The sequence below is a fragment of the Mustela lutreola genome, chromosome 17 (genome assembly GCF_030435805.1).
Source record: "Mustela lutreola isolate mMusLut2 chromosome 17, mMusLut2.pri, whole genome shotgun sequence".
NCBI classification, from domain to species: Eukaryota; Metazoa; Chordata; class Mammalia; order Carnivora; family Mustelidae; genus Mustela; species Mustela lutreola.
In genome coordinates, this window is record NC_081306.1 from 28416317 (window position 1) to 28437736 (window position 21420).

Consider the following 21420-nt stretch of genomic DNA (forward strand, 5'->3'; position numbering starts at 1 on the left):
TCCTGTCCAGATTCTGTCATAAGCTGTAACCCTTACCCCCCACCCTCCCTGAAAGACTCACTGCCTTCTCCTTTGTCCCTTTCCTACTGGCAGGAGCCGGCTGCCTACCTGAGGCCTCCACCCGTTGAAGTTCACCTCTCTTCCCCTTTCTCTTCCTCCTCCTTACAACCTGCTCATGAAAGAAAGGCACAGAGAGGCAGGTACTTGCTCGTGGCTACTTCCTTCCCTCCCATATGTTGGACCAAGACCCCTCCCTGTCATCTGGTACTGCCTGGACGTCGAGGGAGTTGGAGATGAGGCATGCCAGTGAAAGCTGTCGGAGCTTTCCTGTTTTGGTTTTGTCTGCTTAGCATAACATGTAAGACTGAGTTCTGGTGGCAGGGACCTAGTCCTTGGGGCTATAGCACTAGCGAGGGGAGGTCAACTGCTCTGGGCCTTGGCTAAGAGCAACCCCTGCTCCAGAGATATGGTGCCAAGGGCTTATTAATTTTGATACTAATTTGCTTTTCTGACCAAATACCTGGTATCAAAAGATGGGAAGGCAAAGACTGGAAGCAGTGTTGTGACCATTGGGTCCAGCCCCAAACTATGAAGAAAACACAAAGTGTATAAATCTGAGTAAGTATATATTTACACACCTTTTTAAATAGGTTGTTATCAAAGATTTAATCAATGGGTAATATGCTTCTCGTGGCTGGGAAGCATCAGTTGCCATATATTAAAAACAAAGAAAAGAGGTGTCTGGGTGGCTTCCTCCATAAGTGTCCCTTCTTTTCAGGTCATGATCCCAGGGTCCTGGGATGGAGCCCCACATCAGGCCCTATGCTCAGTGGGAAACCTGCTTCTCCTTTTCCCTCTGCCCTGCTTATAGTTCCTCTTCCTGTCTCTCTGTCTGTCAAATAAATAAAATATTTAAAAAAATACAAGAAAGAAAAAAATGTTTTTAAAAGGTCTTTTTTTTTTAAATTTTCTAGGGGTGCCTGGAAGACTCAGTTGTTTAAGCAGATGTTTGCCTTTGGCTGAGGTCATGATTCCAGTGTACAGGGATCCAGCCCTGCATGGGACTACTTGCACCCCAAGGAGCTTGCTTCTTCCTCTCCCTTTGCACGTGATTCCCCCTGCTTGTGTGCTTCTTCTTCTCTCTCTCTCTCTCTCTCCTGCTGTCAATAAACAAAATAAAATCTTTTACTAAATAAATAAATAAACAAACAAACAAATAAATAAATAAATAAATCTACTTTCACTCTAGGTCCCTTAACAAAAATTGGTACTGCTTTATTTAAAAAAAAAAAAAAAGATAATTTAGAAAGATGCTTCCAGAGTTAAAAAGCTGTTTTGTTTCTTTGTCAGGATTAAATATATAAGTGCTTTAAAAAGTAAAAGAAAATATATGCTATATTAACACTAATCACACTATAACTTTGGTGGTTATATCAAGATAATGAAAAGTGATTTTAAAGCAAATTTCATTATCAGACATAAAGATCAATTCAAAATTACAGAAGAGTAAAAGGATGAATTCATCAGGGAGTATAATAATTCTTGACTTTTAATACTTAATAACAGGGCACCTGGGTGGCTCCGTGGGTTAAGCCGCTGCCTTCGGCTCAGGTCATGATCTCGGGGTCCTGGGATCGAGTCCCACATCGGGCTCTCTGCTCAGCAGGGAGCCTGCTTCTCTCTCTCTCTCTCTGCCTGCCTCTCTGTCTACTTGTGACCTCTGTCTGTCAAATAAACAAATAAAATCTTTAAAAAAAATACTTAATAACTGATTTGGGGATATATAGGGAAAAACTAAGAACAAAAATCATAACTTCTACCTTAGAAGAGAAATGGAAAAAAATTTCAACACCCTTATTTTAAGATTATATAAGATTATATAGACAAATGGTCATCAAATTGGTAAGATATGTAAGACTTGAACTAAATTATCAACTAACTAGATATGCTTGATATTACAGAACACTCCCAACAACTGCAGACTACATATATCTTAATCCATGATTTTCTTTGCAAAATCAACATTGATAATGTTCTAGTCATACCGCCGTGTACCAGGAAAGAAGTAGCATATTTCTTGAAAAACACAGCTATCAAAGCTCCATTGAGAAACCGTAAAGATGGAGAAGGGATTTGCAAATTATATATCTGATAATGGACATCTACTCTGATTATTAAAAAATGAATAAAAATAAAAAACCTTACTAATAACCAAACAGAGTATCCAATTTTACATGTGAAGAACATTATTGAAGAGACATGTCACCAAAAGTATATGGATGGCTTATAAGCACATGACAAATTTCTCAACATTTAGACATTGAAGAAATACAAATTAAAATCATAATGAGACATGCTTACATATCTATTAGAATGGCTAAAATTATGAAGGCTAATTGTACTTCGTCTGAGCTCGATTGGGAAGCAACAAAAAATCTAAACTGTTGTTGGCATATATCATGATACCACCACTTTGGAAAATAGTTTGAAAATTTTTTTAAATGCAAAATATGTTGCAGTTACACAAATAGCCATTTTACTTCTAGGCATTCAACCAAGAGAAACAAACCCTATGTTCATACAAGGACTTGTATATGAATTTCATAGCAGCTTTATTTTTAAGAATTGAAAACAGTGGAAATGTTCATCAATGTCCATCAATAGAGCAAAGACAAATTATGATCTTTTCATTAAAGAGATTACTGTTCAACATCAAAATGAACTATTTACAATTGGAGATTCTCAAAGTAATGATGCTGAGAAAAGAAAAGCCAGACAATGAATAGTATATACTGTGTGATTCCATGACTATAAAAAATCAAGAAAATACAAATTTATATATAGTCACAGTCATCAAATATATTGGTGTGATTTTAGTGCCTTCTTCTGTGCTCCCATAGCTTCCTCCACTTGGATCTCCGAGCATTTGTTACACCATGTGAAAATATGAACTCTTTTTCTTTATTCTGTATTACTAGAATAAGAATCCTTGAAATTTTATGGACATTTGAACTCTCCGTTATTAGCAGAAATTCTATCACACAGTAAGTTTCCAAATATAAAAGCCAGAGTTTTACAATGACTTCTAAGCTTTTACATGATCTAGCCACTCATTTAACCTCTGTGACCTCTTTCCCTGCTACTCTTCAGTCACTCACAGTGGCCTCCTTGCTATTCCTCAGATATGCCAGGCATGATCCAACCTTATGGCCTTCAAGATAGCCAATTCCTTTGTCTGGAGTGACCTTATTGCTGATAGTTCTGGGCAAATTCATCACCTTTCCATACCTTTGTTCAATTGTCAGCTTCATTGTAACTACCCTGATCTTCCTATTAAAAATTTTAACTCCCCATCCCCTGCCTAGCAATCTTGATTTTTCTCACCCTGATCGAATTTTTCTTTTTCCCCATTGTACTCATCATTTTTGAATGCACTATGCAATTTTTATTAAGGTGTATAGCTTTTGATTGTCTCACCCATTAAAATAAAAGTTCTACAAAGCCAAGTATTTCATTTACCAGTGTAGTCTGAAGTAATATCTGCCATATAATAGGTTCAGTAGACAACTGGTAAATTTCAAAATAAATTAATGTTGAGAGTATACTGAATTTCATAAGTCATTTCAATATTTTTTCCAAAAAATAAACTATGTAAAACATACTTTATATTTACTTTCAAAATATTTTATAGCATATAATGGACAATATACATAAGCCTTAAAGAAACAATCATATAAATAACCATTTCATACCTGCTTAAAAATTGCATAATACCACACTCCTAGATCCTCTCTGAACGCTCTAAAATAACCCATCAAAGGAAATACATTTTTAAAAATAACAGAGTTTTTGGCAAATAATTTAATAAAATTAAAGTTTCATTCATCTATGTAGATCATAATAAATGTTTTTAATAAGCATGAAATTATAACTCTGAAGTGTGCTAAAATGAAACCACCTGCGAAGGGTGAGAGAACAAAAATAAACATCATTTTTCCAAATAAGAGGAATTTATTGCCTTTGAATCAAAGCATGTGGATTTGTTCAAACTGGCAATAAAGGATTATGGAAACACAAACCATAGAAAGTCAGATTTTAGATTTCTAAAAGACTTCGAAGTGAAGAGTATACATTTTTTAAATGCTACATAATGCTACATAATGACAAGATGACAGGTTGTGACAAATAGCATTTTAAAAGCTCTACTCATAATGGAACGGAAGGTGTCATTTCCCTATAATTTTATATATATCATTAATTTACTATATCTGGATACAACATATTACCAAACAGATGTTCATCAAAGACTAAATCATTTCTAATGGAACATAATAATTTGAACCTACATGTATTAATCATTTTTTCCGATCTAACATTTATAGTCTCGCTAAACATTTTATCAGTTGTCGACAAAATTCAAATAAAATAGGATAAAAAGTCGTGTTTGGAAAAGTAGATTTTTTTTCAAATTTGCATTTAAATGAAAATATTTGCTGATATTTTTAAAACTTTAAATGTAATTTTATATATATCTGACCTATCAGATGATATAAAATTCTTAGAGAAAATATGACATATTTTTTTATCTTGGTTGAAGGTATTAATAAAGAGCAACTGTTTGTATTATTTGTATTGTGATATCTTAGTTAATAAACATGAATAATTGGTATAAAATATGTTTTTTTAAAAATTTTATTTATTTACTTGACAGAGATCACAGGAAGGCAGAGAGGCAGCCAGAGAGAGAGGAATGGAAGCAGGCTCCCTGCTGAGAAGAGAGCCCACTGTGGGACTCAATCCCAGGAACCTGGAATCATGACCTGAGCTGAAGGCAGAGATTTTAACCCACTGAGCCACCCAGGCGCCCTAAAATATGTTTTTTTTTTATATAGAATTATAGTTCTTGCCAAAATATGGAACTAGCTGGAACTGAATGCCTCCTTCAAAGTCCGCTCTGGAGAAATTATGCAAGTGTAATATGGAACTATTTCAGATATTAACCAAAAACAAAGAAATGATGATAAATTCCTTAAAAGACTCAAAGTTGCTCTTGACTGGTATGTTTCAAGCTCTATTCCTGGTTTGAAGACAGGTTTTAACAGGCCTGTCACTGTAGAAATCAGCTGGATGTTTAGAGGCTATCAGAACTGTACAAAAACCTTAAAGGGGTAAGGACTTGAAAATCCTTTAGAGAGATTAGATCCCTAAGGCATTATTCCTCCACACATTTTCCTCCAATCAATTAAGACTGATGGATGAGGGGCACCTGAGTGGCTCTCTCATCACGTGGGTGGTGGGTTAAGCCTCTGCCTTCATCTCAAGTCATGGTCTCTGGGTCCTGGGATCCAGCCCCACATCGGGCTCTACTCAAAAGGAAGCCTGCTTCCCTCCCTGCTTGCCTGCCTCTCTGCTTACTTGTGATCTCTCTCTCTCTCTCTCTTTCTCTCTCTCTGTGTCCAATAAATAAATAAAATCTTAAAAAATAAAGGCTGATGGATGATAAATTATGAAAACTGCTCCCTCCAAATGATGCTTCTTCATAAGGATTTAAGAATTTAAAATTTTAAGAATTTAAAATTGAAACTTGATCATAGGATTTATCTTATAGAATAACATCAAGTGAAGGCAGTTATTATTAGTTCTTAAGTATTTGTGATTCTGAACTCTTGGCCTCATTAGTAAATTTATTTTTAAATTCTCCCATGGAGTGGTGATTGGCCTTCAGTCTTTCATTGATGTACATCATTGGGTCAAATGAGATGTGTGTGCCCAGAACTATATATAATCTTCTTTGTATTTCACTGGAGATGGCATTTCTGAGTTTTGTTCAATTGAATTTGGACAGATGTTTTAATAGTCACTTCTAGAGTTGGCCCTGGAGAATATCTTCCTTTTTTTCTCTTCCCGATTCTCTGAAAAACCTAATTCACATTATCACAGTGATATCACAATTCAAGTTTTTCCAAGCACTATAGCTGCAAAATAGAAGGAAGCTACTCAGAATGTAATACTATTGTGAATGATTGAGAAAGAAAACATTATTATAATTAAGCTACCAGGTTTCAATGTATTTTATTGTTGCTTAGAAAATCCTAGCATACCCAGACTTTACAGAGATTTGATGATCCGAAGAGGAGCTGAACTCATGGACCAAAATAACTATGCACATAAAAAGTACAATTACTTACCTAAAAAAGATGATGTGGTTAACTTTATATGGCAATCCAAGTGTTATTGGAACAGGAATTTAAAAAATAGCTTAGGGGCGCCTAGGTGGCGCAGTGGATTAAGCCACTGCCTTCAGCTCAGGTCATGATCTCAGGGTCCTGGGATCAAGTCCTGCATCAGGCTCTCTGCTCAGCAGGGAATCTGCTTCCCTCTCTTTCTCTCTCTCTCTCTGCCTGCCCTCCTTCTACTTGTGATCTCTCTCTGTCAAATAAAGAAAGAAAGAAAATCTTAAAAAAAAAAAAAAAAAGAATGACTGTACTTTTAAAAAATAGCTTAAAAGGGGCGCCTGGGTGGCTCAGTGGGTTAAGCTGCTGCCTTCGGTTCAGGTCATGATCTCAGGGTCCTGGGATCAAGCCCCACATCGGGCTTTCTGCTCAACAGGTAGCCTGCTTCCCTTCCTCTCTCTCTGCTCGCCTCTCTGCCTACTTGTGATCTCTCACTGTCAAATAAATAAATAAAATATTTTTAAAAATAGCTTAAAAGTATATGATAAAATAATGATATACATATACAAAGAAAAGATACTATACTGTGAATATAAATTAAGTGAAAATTGTTGAAATAAAGAATACAATAAATGGAGACTAAGATGAATATAGCTGTAAAATGAATAAATGAGTTGGGAAAAACAAACAAACAAACAAATTAATGACTTCTGCCCAAATGCAGCAGAAGAGAAAAAAAAATAAAGAAAATATTTAAATAAGTACTGAGATAAATTTTGGAGAATTAAAGAAAGATAAAAGACACCAGACTTAAAATGATGCCAAACATGAGAAATCAGAAACAAAACAAAACAAAAACCACACACAAAAAAAAACCACTCATATACATTATGGTGAGTTTTAAGAATATCAAAAACAGAGAAGAGCATAAATGATGCCCAAGAGAAGAACAGATCACCTAAAATGTACAAGAATAATACTGACAACAGAATTCTCAATAGTAATAGCATATAAAGGAGACAGCTGGGTGTTTGTATAGATGGAAAAGATATTTGAAACTAGATATTATACATCAACCCAAATTATTTTTTTTAAAGATTTTATTTATTTATTTGACAGAGATCACAAGTAGGCATAGAGGCACAGAGGCAGGCAGAGAGAGAGAGAAGGAAGCAGGCTCCCCGCCAAGCAGAGAGCCCGATGCGGGACTCGATCCCAGGACCCTGAGATCATGACCTGAGCCGAAGGCAGCGGCTTAACCCACTGAGCCACCCAGGCGCCCCCATCAACCCAAATTATTGATTAAATTTGAGAGCACAGTAAAAATACAATGAAGCATGTTAGGTCTTAGAACATTTATCACACAGCGACACACATTTTAGAAAACTTCCTTGGAGGACAGCTCAATTTAGATAGAGAAAACAGAATTATGTACTCAAAGGCACATTTTGAAGGAAGGATTGAATATAGTCTGCACTGCAAATATTCTTTAATCGTATGTTCTGAATTTCCTAAATTTAAGAAGTATTTGTTTAAATATTTATCTTTAAATAAACCCTAGGAGACTTTTTCTTGGATTCTGGAAAATCAGTCCATTGGGATACAAATCTTTTTGCCACTGATGGAAATTGCCTAATGTATTGTTACAGCAATTGTGATTTGCCAATACATGGGTGATGTGTGTGTGTTGTGTGTGTTTATTTTTATTTTTGATGGTTTTACTCTTCTATGAGATTTTTAAGTAGACATAATTTTAATAAATTATGATTTGTTGAAATTTATCTGAGGTTATATATAATAAAATGAAATTTGTGTGAACTAAAGAAGTGCGTCTCCATTTTTTTGTTTTAAGAGTAGACTGGTCTTTAAATATTGTCCAAAGAAGTACATTATATTCATTATTAAATTTGATAATATACAATAAAGTATTTATGGGCATATGGAACCATATCAAATTCTACTATTAATTCATATTAATAATTACCATAAGAGGAAAAAGGGATATTTTTCAAAATGAAAATTAGCATATTCTTCGGAATATGATATAGTGTTATTCACTGAACAGAGGGAACAAATGTCAAAGTTTAACACAGTTTACAGAATGTTTTAACATAAATTGAAATTTAAATCTGACCAAATTTCACAGTTTTAAGTAAAATGGTAGCATTTTATATCCTTGAAAAGTGGTAAGTGACCCAAAACATTGCTTAGAAAAACAAATTTAACACTACACTAGTCTGCGATGGTTAAGTGATGGTACAACTTGCCATTGTGTATCATCAAATGGTATATTTTTTTCTTTTGGTCTTGTCATTATATTTTATTTTAGCCATTCTGGTAAGTGTGTAGTGATATCTCAGTGTCATTTTAATTGCATTTCCTTGATGTCTAATTATGTCAAAATATATTATTTTGATGTTTAATGTTCTGAGCTTTCTCAGTTCAAGACCATGAAGCCACTTGGGAAAAATACAGTTGCAGATGCACTCATAGACCAACTCTTATTTAGAAATAAGAAGAAACATTACTACCCATTCCAACAAAAAATAGACTTGTTATGCAGTAGGGATTTTATAAATTACCTGACACAACTTATATAGTAAGATGAAATGGGACAGGTGGCTTCTTGCAGCTATATACAACATCATTTTAATTTCAATTTTCAGTATAATTTTTCCAAGGTATACACAGAATATATATTTAATGTAAATTGTGAACATTTTAAACTCTGTATATGGAAATTAATCAATCTTAAGTTTATAACAATCAAAATTAACGGAAGTTTATTTAAAATTAGTTAGCTTTCTCTGCATTGCAAGACAGAATAATCAAGAATTATCAAGAATTGGTAAGAAAAAAATAATCTCTGTAAAATTACCGGGGGTGCATTAATAAGTGTTCGGTAACCGATCAAACTCACAATTTGGATTGAATGGCAAGTGATTTTTAAAATCTGGAACTCATTGTCAATTTTTTTTTCTTCATTGTGTCTTAATAAATTACTCTGTTCATTTGCATGGAAGTGAAGAAAAATGCATGACATTTCATCTCAACACTAACACTTTTAACTGGCAACTCTGAATGTACTTTACAGCAGTGTCACAAAGTAAAGATCAATGATGTTTCATGAAATATTTGTTATAATTCTCAAGGAGATAGGGAGTTTGTGCAAAAATGCAAATCACTTTGCGACTAAACACATTGTTTATTTCAGCTAATTTTAAGAAAGTATGCTAAGACTCTCTCAAAAAAGGAAGCAATGATTTAGGTTTTCCTTCAAACTCCTTATCTAATCCTGAACCAACAGCACATAGTTCAAAGAGCAACTAATTGGAGCAGCTCCAATTTACACGTTTCCTAACAATGCTTAATTTAGTGGAATTTCTGTCCAATTATGTTAATTTGGTGTAGTGAAAGACAAACATTCAAAAAGATCATCCTTAATTTATATAGATTGCCAAACTCTGCATTTTCTGAATGACGCCCAGGAACGTATTTTCAAAAACAAACAAACAATGGCAGAACCACTATTATGTCATCTCTAGGCAGAAAGTGACTCAGAGCCTACATTACTCTCTACCTGAAAGTATACTGTAGGCACTGAAACTACTACCCTGAGTCTGTGCTATCAAATTCCTTAAGTTAGAAAGTTTTAAACCCGTCTGTGTGGGAGTATTTCATTTACAGATAGAGACTTGGTTGTTTATACATTTTCATACTTGATTTTTAGGGTGTAATAACTATGTTTTAAAATTCATGGTGGTGGGACGCCTGGGTGGCTCAGTTGGTTAAGCAGCTGCCTTCCGCTCAGGTCATGATCCCAGCGTCCTGGGATCGAGTCCCACATCGGGCTCCTTGCTCGGCGGGGAGCCTGCTTCTCCCTCTGCCTCTGCCTGCCACTCTATCTGCCTGTGCTCCTGCTCTCTCTCTCTCTCTAACAAATAAATAAATAAAATATTTTAAAAAAAATTCATGGTGGTTTTGAATACTGTTGGATAATTGTGCTAAAATGGTATATCCATTCCTCCTAGGAAACAGAAATTATAGAAAGGTAGTGCTTTTCAGATCTGACATCTTTGAGTCATTGCAGTTTCAGTATAAATGCAATAGGAAAAGTGACATTCATGTTTATGATATTTTCTATAAATAAATTAGAATGTACTGGAGGCCTGATATAAAGTGGGATGCCTAAACTTCAGTAAGATCTTGTTTTCAATTCAAAATAAATTTTATTTTTTATTTTTTTTATAATGTCCCTCAATTTCAGATAAGTACCCCCCATTAGGTCCACTCCATTTTTTTTAAGATTTTATTTATTTTATTTGACTTATAGAGATCACAAGTAGGCAGAGAGGCAGGCAGAGAGAGAGGGAAGAGGAAGCAGGCTCCCTGCTAGGCAGAGAGCCCGATGCGGGGCTCGATCCCAGGACCCTGGGATCATGACCTGAGCCAAAGGCAGAGGCTTTAACCCACTGAGCCACCCAGGCACCCCCAAAATAAATTTTAAAGTGAATTATGCACCTCTAAGTTCAGAGACAATAAACATCAACCAACACAATTAATAAGTTCTATTTCTTGAAATTTCGGGAGCATTGATAGTCTCATCTCCTGGAAGAACAACAGCTAAAATTTTTGGTCATGGATTCTTGCTAAAATATCACTTTCCCAAAGAAAATTAATCGAATTTTCATTGATTGTTATTGATCATGAAGAATATAACAACCACGATAAAAAGAATAGGAAAACCATGATATCTCATCTGTAAGGGCATGTGGAAAGTAGGAAATGCTAATAAAAATAACTACCATTATTTCCTAAGTTTACATAATATAACAGAACAAAAATATTTCATAACAATATTTTCTAGGCTCATTCTGATAACTCTTTTCTACATTCAAATTTAAAGGTTGAGGCATGTGATATATATTACACAAAAAACATCCCAAGGAATTTGTTAAAAAAAAAAAAAAAACTCTTAATAAAGGACAAATGCAAAGGAATTTTTTTCTAATTTAATTAACAAATTGTGAATCGACTTACCTATTTCATCACAGTGTATCAGGCACCAATAATATTTTTTAATCGTCATACCTGATGCAATAGTTACCATCTTTCAGACATACTGATCAGGAACAAGCAAATAAACAAGAGCACTGTAGCTTAAGATCTACCTGCATAAATATAGGACTACTTCAGACAATCTCTTCACCACAACATAGCAATGAATAGAAATCATACATGCTCTGTAATGGACATACAGATGAGATAGAAGGGGATGGGTGTTAATATATGCAGAATCTTTATTAATTACATTGTAAAACATAATATGGAAAAACAGAATACAATTTTAGAAATACCCAGGTCACCATCATTGTTTTATTTTTATATGTGTAGATAAGGAGTTTAATAAACAATCCATGACTATTCAACTTCTTATATTTTGTAAATTTTAGCAAAAGTAACAAACCTAGCAACTAGAAAATTGTATCGATCTGCAAAATACAGCTTTGCCAGTATGGTAGAGGAAAAGCAAAACAAAATAAGTAAGAAAAGTTTAACATTTCACAAGAGTTTTACTTTTATTTTTTTATTTATTATTTTTTATTTTTCATTTATTATTTACTTCTATTTTCTACTTTATTTTAATGAAAATGTCATGACCATAACATAAAAGCAGAATTAAACCAACATGAGAAATTATTTTTTCATAAGTTATAATAAACTAGCTTGGTGATTCATTCAAAAATTATATTACAAACTTCAGTGTTCTTGCAGTAAGTATCACTGCATAAACAAATGAGTCAGGAGTCATAAACTAATGATGATTCTAAATGTTATTTAGAGAGACATTCTGTTCTTAATATATTTCAAATATTCTACACAAGGCAAAGTGGATCCAAGTAATCTGTAGGCAAAATAAGATTTTAGAGAAGTATATATTTCCAACAGTATTTATAAAATATTACCTTTATGTAAGGCATCATCCTGGACTTTGTGGAGAACACACAAAGGAGTAAGAAGTGGCCCTTCAAGAAACATATACAATATCAAGGTTTAACATGAAGCAGCATGTCTTCTCTAAGTAAAAACACATTGTACCAACTGACTTTACTGAAACTTTATATTTATTGCTCTCGTTTTAGGTCATAGTGTCCTTCTGCATGCAGGCTGCTATAACGGACATGATATAGACTGAATAGCTTATAAAGAACAGGAATTTATTTCTCACAGTTCTAGAACTGAGAAGTTCAAGACTAAGGAAGGGGCAGATCCAGGGAGAGCCCACTTCCTCATAGATGGCTATCTTCTCACTGTAAACGTACATGATGAATGAATCAAGAGAACTCTCTGGGGTCTCCTTTAAAAGGACTGTCATCCCACTTATGACCTAATCACCTCCCAAAGGCCCCTATGTTTTAATACTATCACTTCCAGAGTTAGATTTCATAATATGATTTTGGGAGACACAAACATTCACACCATAGTATATATAAACAAAAAAAGACACAAAAACAACAAACAACAAAAATTATTTTAACTACCTATTATTTTCAACTACATAAAATTTTAATTTGTTTCTATATAATATTAAATAACTCATTTGAGTGATTCACTTATATCCAATGCATCTGAGTGCAATTAAATTTGCTTACCCAACATATCCAGCAGCACATTTCTTCAGACTATCCCATTCCCCACCTTACAGGATTTACCACAATTAGAAGACAGGGGATAGAGGATAGATAGATAGATGTATACGTAAACACACTTGTACATACACATATGCACAATTTTCCCTGTTAATGATACTCATGCAAATAAAATTGAAGCTCAAGGAAACCTGTCTTGTGTGTTACTTAATATCCAGTTTTTAGTCAACATCCAAAAACAAATAATCCAATAAAAACCTGGATAGAAGACATGAACAAGTGTTTCCCCAAAGAACACATTCAAATGTTCAGTAGATACATGAAAAGATGTCCATCATCATGTATCATCAGGAAATTGCAAAGCAATACTAGAAAGACATACCACCTCACACCTGTCAGAATGGCTAAAATCAACACTACAAGAAACAAAAAGTGTTGGAGAGAATGTGAAAAAGTAACACTTGTGGGGGCTGCCTGGGTGGCTCAGTGGGTTAAGCCTCTGCTTTCAGGTCAGGTCATGATCTCAGGGTCCTGGAATCAAGTCCCACATCGGGCTCTCTGCCAGGCATGGAGCCTGCTCCCTCCTCTCTCTCTCTCTACTTGTGATCTCTCTCTGTCAAATGAATAAAATCTTAAAAAAAAAAGAAAAAGTAACAATTGTGAACTGTTGGTGGTGATGCAAACTGATACAGCCATATTTGAAAACAGTATGGAATTTCCATAAAATTTAAAAATAGAAGTCCTTTGTGATCCAACAATCCTGTTGGTGTGTATTTACCCAATGAATATAAGAAAACTTATTCAAAGGGATGCTAGCACCCCTATGTTTATAGCAGCATTATTTGTAAAGCTAAGATATGGAAAGAGCCCAAGTATCCATCAATTTATGAACAAATAAAGAATAAGTGGTATGTATATACAATGGAATTTTAATCTGCCATAAAAAAGACTGAAATCTTGCCATTTGCAATAACATGGATGGAACTAGACAGCATAATGCTAAAAGTGAAATAAGTCAGTCAGAGAAAGACAAATACCTTTACTCATATATGGAATAAAAGAAAAGGAAACAAACAAGCAAAGGGGAAAATAATAAGACATAGAAAGAGAAACAAAGCAAGAAACAGACATTTCATTACGGAGAGCAAACTGATGGTTACTTGAGGGGATCGGAAAGGAGTGATGGATTAAATAAGTGATGGGGGTTAATTAGAGCACTTGTCATGATGAGCACTGAGTGCTATATGTTATATTGTACACATGAAACTAATACAACCATATATGTTAACTAACTGGATTTCAAATGAAAACTTTTTTAAAATCCCAGTTTTTAGCTCACATTCTGGCTTACAAAAGGGATTTAGTCAGGAATTTGGAAATTAGTTAATGAACAAATAAGGGGTGAACAGGCAGTTGTTAGATAAAATTACTATCCTTTCTGGCATGATCTTATACCTTTTATCTAGAATTATTTTTAGCACATTAGACTCTTCTTATTTTATTTTGAGTCATTAAACAAAAATTTCCTCAAAAGACCTTAGACTCCATCCAATTTGAGCAACACTGTGAGAGAGGAAATGGTGTCAAGGAGGAAAAAAAAAAAAAAGATGAAACTACATGTGTTTACTAGTGAATGCATAGTTCTTCCACAGAAGAAGCTCTAAATGGTCATGGCTCCAGCTTTATATGTGTTCAGTCATATGTTCAGAAGTAGGTAACACTATCAAAAAATATAAAGCATCTGAGATTATTTTCCCTTATTTGAAAGCTGGTGTATGAGTCTGCCGTGGTTTCTTGGGTGTTGATAGAAGACGCAGACTCATGGTTCAGAAATAATATAGTTTATTATTCACAGCAATAGAGGTAGCCAGAATATTAACAGTATTTGTGTGTGTGTGTGTGTGTGTGTGTGTGTGTTTGTGTGTGTGTGTGTGTGTGTGTGTGTGTAGGGGTGGGAGTTATATATCAGTTCTGAGCCTCAGTTCCCACAAAAAGAATCAAAACAGAGGCAGATAATATTTGCAAACACAACAGGTTAAGTTAAAAAAAAAAAGATACTATTTCTGTCTTCCAAGTCTATTCAATACAACCATCTTCAAAGGATGGTCTAGAACAAATAATAAATGCAGAAATGTAAGCAACCAATTGAAAAGTGTCTCCCAAGAAACACACTTTGAGAGTCTTCATTTGACAAAAATACTATAGGATATTACATGGATCAGGTGCATTGAATACTGGAAGGTTAAAATTACAAGGGACCAAATATTTTTAAGCAGTTCTGGCATCCAGTAGAGTTCAAATAGGTTTTATAAGATTGAGGAAAGAAGCCATCAAAACCTGGGCCCAGGGGCGCCTGGGTAGCTCAGTGGGTTAAGCCTCTGCCTTCGGCTCAGGCCATGATCTCAGGGTCCTGGGATCGAGCTCTGCATCAGGCTCTGTGTTCAGCAGGGAGCCTGCTTCCCCCTCTCTCTCTGCCTCTCTGCCTACTTGTGGTCTCTGTCTGTCAAATAAATAAATAAAATCATAAAACAAAACAAAAAACCTGGGCCCAATTTTCCCAAAAGTATGATTCTGATCCCAAAAGTATGATTCTGATTCTAGTCTCTATGATGTTATCCCTTGAAGACAATGTCTCTAATTGACTTGAATTAGTTTACTAAAGAGCATACCCCCATTTGTTGTAGGAGATGAACAATATTTTAACCTATGCTCACGTAAGTAACTTGGTGCATAATCCCTTTTCTATTAAACCATAGTGCAAGGACCAATGCCGCGTTTTTGAGAGAACCCCAAGCTATTTTTCTAGAATGGCCGTATGCCTATATATCAGGCGTCCTGTTTTCACTCCCTTTGTGGAGCACCTACCCTGGAGGTCATGTAATAACCAATGACCAAAAAACAATCAAAAAGCCCAAACATCCAGGTCGAAGTGCCATCCCTGCCTGGAGATGAGTAGACTGCTCAACAGATCCTGGGCAGGCATCTCAGCCCAGGCCTGTGCTGGGGAAGCTGGTTGCTGGCTTTGGGCGCAATCAGGAAGCCAGCAAACTGACTGGAGAGTGCAGCCAGGGTTAACAGGACTGATGACCTTTTCGCAGCCAGGCCATGGGCGGACACCCGCTCAGGGAGCCAGGCTAGGAGTCTGCCCAGAGCCGGCGCTGGCCACGCTTGCAGCCCCCCAGGGCTTCGGTCCCGCGCCCCAGCCCGGGCCGGCCTCAGGAGGGAGGGGGGCGGGGGCGGCGCAGAGAAGGGGCTTTGCTAATTGCCAAAGCGGGTAGTGAGCTCGGGGAGGACTCAGGAGGGATGGGGGCGGGGGCGGGTCGAGGGCGGCGGGAGAAGGGACGTTGCTAATTGCCAAAGCGGGAAGTAAGCTCTCGGAGGATGTGGCGGAGAGTCTGGGAGGAGGTGGAGCGGCTGGCGGAGGAAAGGCACGCAGCGCCGCGGTGCTGTGCTGCGGCCCAGTCGGGACTGCAGGACCCACCGGACTCGCCGTCCGTGGGCTCCTGCGTGAGGCCCTGCAGTCCCGCTCCTGCTGCCTGCTGCCCCTTCCCGCCCCAAGGCTTCTCCGAACCACCCTCTGCGCACAGGTAAAGTTACACCGCGCCGCGCCCTCACCAGGAGCAGAAAGCTGGGGACGCGACCTGGGGGCGGGGAGGGGGGTTGTCTAGGCCCAGCCTCCCAGGAACCCCAGGGCACCGGGACCACCCCGGACGCTGGGCCGAACCCGGGTCCGCATGGGGTCGGGCTGGGGACAGTGCCTTGCGAGGTGCCCCCCACCAGCGGGCGCACTAGCCCCCATCGTTGGGCACCCCCACTCCCGCGTGCTGAGGACCACCTTCCCTCCCCAGCCTTGGCCCCGCTGCTTTTGTTCTGGACTTGGGATCCCAGGTGGAAACTAGACCCTCAGACCTCCCTGGCAGCAAGGAGGGCAGGGAGGGATTCTTGGTCTTCTGCCCTGGCTCTTCCTCTCTCCCCATTCACAAGCCTTCTGGCTTCCCTTTCCTCTCCTCATTGTCAGTTTTATTAAATGGTTTTCTTCTGCATGTTGACCCGAAGAGCTATTTCATGAAAGAATATACACGAAACTGAGTCGGAGCCCACCTGTGAGAGCCCACCTGTAGAGGCCTTTCTTTAGAATGGTCTCTGGTTCTAGCCTCAGTTCAGAATACTGCATGTACCTGAGGACCTAGTCCAGATGTTTCTTTCATCTCTGACTTGAATTTGAAATCCTCCTCAGACTTCAGCTTCCAGGATTTCTCCAGTCCTTGCTCTCCCACTGTCTTGGTGGGGATCCGCCATGAGTGTTGAACCCAGGAATGAATGAATGATATATACCACAGATCGCTGGGGCTTTGTCTTGTTTTGCTGAGGTTGGAAAGGCTTGGGAGAGACCCCCTGTATGCAGATACAGAGCAGCATGCAATTGCTTAGATAAACGTGATCCCCACTATATTGCTTGGGCATTGAACATTTCGCCCTTAACCTGTGGCTTGAGCAGTTAGGAGGAGACAATCTGGAGGTGAATCAGAAGATGGCTGAATCCACATGGTGGTGGTCTGGGTTTGGGAGATTTTCCTGGAGATTCAAACGAAAGATCTAAATTCTTCCAGTGGGGAGTGGTAAACATTTTATGGATGGGAGATGGAAAATAAATGGTCTGGTTAACCTTTCCCTCCCCCTCAAAACCCATTATTTGAAAAAACAAAAAGAGAAGTGAAGGGAGAAATCCTCCCACTCCCATCCCCACTCACCTCCATAGCCACCTCCTCTTCCAAGAACCGAACAAACAAGGTGCCAAGAAGTGTTAGGTACCAGCAGTGGTCTCAGATCTCATTCAAGGATCATGGTGAAAGGCATTCAGAGATTGTGGGGGCACAGGGATCCAATTAAGGGGGACAAGTTTAAGGTTTGCCTGGCCCCCTAAAAATTAATGGCACTAGAGAAGATGAGTTTTGGGAACTATAGGTTAATGGATACAATGTGTAAAAAGCTTCAGTGAGTCATGGTGGGAAGAGGCCATGAGGGCAGCAAATACAGTCTTAGATGATGTTATTAATAGCACTACAGGCTCTAGATTTCCTGTGGTGGCAAGACCAGCCCGGCCAAAGTGGATACTCACAACCTGGAACAGAGGGTCTTGGAGATCCCAGCACGTGAGTTATGATGAGAAGGTAAAATGATAGGAGGTGTCCTTTGGAAGGGCTGTCTCCTTGACTTTAAAAGGGAGAACCCACATCTGTAGGTGAAATCTTTTTGGCTACAAAGAGGGCCGAGGCCTCCTAAGGTCAAGGTCTCCTCGTCACTTGCAAAGATGTTGAAGAACATATTCAGACATTTCAAAGATGTCCTCATGTCCATCGGTTCCCACTCTGGAATTCTATCAATAAGGTGAGAGTTCCTCTAGTTGCAAAAAAGATCTAAAAAGACGTCCCTTTCTCATGTAATTTCTGTAACCTCCAGGGCACACCCACCTCCACCTTCCAGCTCTGTAATGAAGCCACAGCTGGTGCCAATTTGTGGAACTCCTTAAAGGCTATTCTCCCTTATATACCCCCGGACCAAGTTCCCATGCTCCCTCACCTGATTTCCTGCACTCACCTCCCACCTGGTGTGTTCACACCTGCAAGTGCCTTTTACCAACCCCTTTGCCAAAAGGCAGCCAGAGTGACCTTTCAAAGACCTATCAGTTCCTGGCATTTGTCTCCATAGAAATCTGCACTGATCTTCTAACAAATTCCCAGTCCTCCAAAGGCACCCATAATCCTCGCATCAGTTTCTTCATAGCCCTCCAACTGACTGATGCCTGTTCTGCCCCATCTCTCTGCCCTTCAACCACACTGCCTCCCTCTTCCTGTGGAGACCCCTCATGGCGCCTGCCTCCAAGCACAGGTGATTCCCATTGATGGGAATACCCTCTTCCTCTCCCCTATCTCCCCACTCCAGTTACTCCCAGTTATTCCTGAGCTCACAAGCCCCATGGTACACACTCTCCATGCAGCCTGCTCTCTCTTTTCTAGCACTGGCCTCCGTTTCTAGCTGTGGTTGTGTCATGGATGTCCCTCCCCAGCCAGCCTCCAAGCTCTCCTTCCCTTTAGCTCCAACACCTGACACAGTGCCTGGCACGTAGTAAGCCCTGGCTAGCTTCTAAGAGCCTCACTGAGGGACTGAAAGCATTTTAAAAACGTCACCACGTAGGCTCCAAACTGTAGGCAGAAAAATCTTTGCCTGGATTGACATTTTAGAGACGTATTCGTCAAGTTGGATATGTTCACTGACTTTACCTTGTAAAATTAAAAAAAAAAAAAAAGGACCTCTGTATCGCTTCGCATCTAACGAAGGCACATGTATACTATTAGACCACGTTATGAGCTTAATGGAAGGAGACAAGATGTTTTCGCTAAGAAAATGTATAAGACTGTTGAGGTCAAGTGGGAGGAAACAGTCCGTTTGTTGGAGCATTGCTATCTTACTCTATCACAGCCACTCATAAAAATCTGACACGGGGTGAGTCAGAATTGTCTGTCGGAGATGAGTTAGATCTTGCTCATGTTCCTACAGACATGAAATCCAGGAATGAAGAAGGAGGCTTTGAAAGCCTGGGTTGAGGAGGCGGTGTGGTTCACTGCAATGAGCTAAGTGCCCAGGGCCACCGGAGGACATGCGGGCCTGTGTCCTTCCTTTGTTCTGGGGTCCCTCTTGCACCATGTGGTGAGGCTGGTGGCTGGGAGCAGCTCAGGACAGGACCCGGTGGCATCTTACCTCTCCCACCCTCCTGTGGGCTCCAGTGGGCTCCAGTAGGTCCCAGGGGACAGCCTGCCTTCCTTGCAAAGCCCAGTAGCACTGGGAGCAGAAACTGGGACCAAAGAGTGAGCACCCTGTTTGACAAGCTGGACCAGCCACCTCTTCTCCAGATGCAGGGGGAGCCCTGGCATGCTGACTCCTCCCTTCTCCCTTTCCCCTTTCCTCTCTTCCTCCCTCTTCCCTTCCCCTCTCTCCTTCCCTGGTGGTGCCCTTTCCCAATGCCCACTTCATCCCTTTTCCTTTCTACATGCCTGTCTTCTAGAGTTTCTTCTCTTTCCTCCCCATTACTTCCCTTCATCTGAATCTCCTCTTTGGTCCCTTTGTCCCTGCTCTCTGCTCCTCCTCCCCTTCCCTGGCCCCTGTTCCCCTCCATCCCGACTGCAGGCAGAGCTGGACTAACATGCTCACTTGCTAGCTCAGCCACCCTCCAGAGAATCACTCCTTGGTGGCCACCTTCCTGACCCCCTGGTCCCTTCTCCACTTGTTCAGATATTGCTCTGAAGTCTGAGGAGGACAGAGGCGGGGCTGCCACAGAATCAGGCCAGAGGAGAACCAAACCATGTGTCCACACTGTCCCCCAGCACTGCTGCTCTGAGAGCTTTCAGAGTCCTCAACAGGGTTAGGATTTAGGGGCTTCTTCAGAACCGGGAGTGAAAACAACCATAGGTCAAAAGAAAAGCTATGGCCCCCACACAAAAATAATAATCACAAATGAAAACTATGTAAACTCTGAAGTCCCAAAGTCGAAGAATTGCCTTGAATCTGTCGCCAGAAAGCACCCAAGGCCTCACTCTCTGGGTTCTGGGTGCCCTGGGAATGGCAGGAGGCTCTGACATGCTCCTGCCAAACGATGGGGGCTAGCCCGCCCACTGGCGGGGGGGTGGGGGTTACTTCGTGCAGCGCTGTCCCCGGCCAGACCCCTGGCGGACGGGGTGCAGGGAGGCGTCCGGGGTGTTCCCGGTGCCCTGGGGTTCGCGGGAGGCTGGGCCCCGACACCCACCCACCCCGCTCGTGCTCGTGGCCCGGGTTTTCTGCTCCAGGTGAGGGCGCGGTGCGGTATCACTTTACCTGTGAGCAGAGGGTCCTCCGGAGAAGATATGGGGCGGGGAGGGGCAGCAGGCAGCGGGAACAGGACAGCGCGGCCTCGGAGGCTAGGCTGGAGCACGGGAGCGCAAGGGCGGCGAGTACTGTAGGTCCTGCAGTCCCGACTGGGCCGCAGCACAGCACCCTGGCGCTGCGCGCCCCTCCTCCGCCAGCCCCTCCACCTCCTCCCGGACTCTCCTCTGCATCCTCCTCGAGCTCACTTCCCCCCTCAGGAATTAGCAAAGCCCCTTCTCCGGGCCGCTCCCGCCCCGCCCCCGCCCCCCTCCCTCCTGAGTCCTCCGCGAGCTCACTTCCCGCTTTGGAAATTAGCAAAGCCCCTCTCTGCGCCGCCCCCGCCCCCCTCCCGCCTGAGGCCCGGGCCCTGGCTGGGGTGCAGGGCAAAGCCCAGGCGGGCTGCGAGCATTGCCAGCGCCCACTCTGGGCAGCCTCCTAGCCTGGCTCCCTGAGCAGGTGTCCTCGCGCGGCCTGGCTGCAAAAAGATCATCAGTCCTAAACGCCAGCTGCACTCTTGGGTCAGTTTGCTGGCTTCCAGATTGCGCCCAAAGCCAGGAACCAGCTTCCCCAGCACAGGCCTGGGCTGAGATGCCTGCCCGGGATCTGTCTGAGCAGTCTCCTCTTCTCCATGCAGGGATGGCACTTCGACCTGGATGTTTGGGTTTTTTGTTTGTTTTTTTTGGTCATGGGTTATTACA

The 21420-nt window shown here is 40.3% G+C and overlaps 1 long non-coding RNA gene across 1 annotated transcript in view; it reads right to left on the reverse strand.

Moving 5' to 3' along the window:
• The window catches only part of LOC131819864 (uncharacterized), a 34665-nt gene extending 13885 nt beyond the window's left edge, over positions 1-20780 (reverse strand). Inside the window, exon 1 of the long non-coding RNA XR_009349358.1 lies at positions 20693-20780. This is a non-coding gene — a long non-coding RNA (uncharacterized LOC131819864). The remainder of the gene's footprint in view (positions 1-20692) is intronic.
• Between the last annotated feature and the right edge of the window lie 640 nt (positions 20781-21420).